Source organism: Asparagus officinalis, chromosome 2 (genome assembly GCF_001876935.1).
Source record: "Asparagus officinalis chromosome 2, Aspof.V1, whole genome shotgun sequence".
Classification (NCBI taxonomy): Eukaryota; Viridiplantae; Streptophyta; class Magnoliopsida; order Asparagales; family Asparagaceae; genus Asparagus; species Asparagus officinalis.
In genome coordinates, this window is record NC_033795.1 from 25,731,131 (window position 1) to 25,732,478 (window position 1,348).

General features: G+C 40.9%; 1 pseudogene; it reads left to right on the forward strand.

The window, feature by feature from the left end:
- Positions 1-650, forward strand: part of LOC109830567 — a 2,945-nt pseudogene extending 2,295 nt beyond the window's left edge.

The following is a 1,348-nucleotide window of genomic DNA, read 5'->3' on the forward strand; positions in this document are numbered from 1 at the left end:
TATGGTGTCCGCAAGAATGTGGCTGAGGGGCGGCGGTTGATTAAAGAAGCTGGGCCCGATTCTGAGCCTGGAATCCATTTGGTGAATAGGTTTTTGGTGGAGTGGTTTGGACTGAAGGGGGTCGGTGGGGAGTTGAGGTTGTGCTCAAATGAGAGGTGTGGGAGGGTGGAGATGAGGAAGCATGAGTTTAGGAGGTGCGCGGTTTGCGGGAGTGTGAATTACTGTTCGAGGGTTTGTCAACTTGTACACTGGACGGTGGGGCATAAGGATGAGTGTGTGCCCGCTGGTGGTGATGCGGTGGTCGAGGAGAACGCCGCTGGTGGTGGTGGTGGTGGTGATGTTCTCGAAGTAACTGAGTAGTCTTGGGAAATATTCAGTTGATTTCTATCGCTTGGAGAGGTGCTTCTTTTTTGTTCTTGAGGTTTTATCCTGTAAAAACTATTTTGAACCCTATGAGACAAAAGGAGGTGCTGCGCTATCAATCCTTAATTTGGGATAGAATCTCAAGAATTTAATAAGTGAAGACGATGCATGACGTCTTGTCTCATGTCTGATCCTGTGATATTTGGGCTCAAAGAGTAGTGGTCTTCTATGATGAATATCATTATCATGGGATTAATACACACATAGGAGAAATTGTTTTTGGATGAGGAGACCAGTTGCTTAACAAGTGTAGTTTCTTGTTAATTAATCCTTGAGTTTAGAATCGAGTGCTGAGAAATCAAGCAGGGGGGGGATACAGGAAGTCGTGTTTGGTATATGGCTCAAAGAAGTGCTCAAAGAATGATTACTTGGGTTTACAAGGAAGTGCTCAAAGAATGAGTCCTTGAATCGATGTGCTACGTCACAAATGATCACTTCTTTTCGCACCCAATTACACCTTGGTTTATCACAAATGCACTAGATTGAGATCATTGAATTTAGTTATGATTACCTAACACGCTCAACTGTACTCCTCAGGGTATGAGTCTGTAGTCTAAAATTTGAACTTAGTTCTGAAGTTTCTCATGATAGGTTGTAGGATTTATTCGGAAATATTAGTTAATAATTCAATTCAGAATTTATACTTGATATTTAGACTTAGATTGGTAGGTTTCGGATTGCTGAATTATTTGGAACCTAAGAAGTTGAGCTAGTGCTAATTCTAACCTAAGAAGTCGAGCTAGTGTTAAATTCTAAAACAGTCTTACGAATCAAACTTTGTAGTCGGATGCAAAACCTATGCAATTTACTTAATCACACTAATAACTATTCATTCTGATTCCAATTTAGTTGTATCCACATGGCAGTTACAATTTTATGTTATTGCAATACTCTGTAATTTGAGTGCGGATGTGACACCCTCATT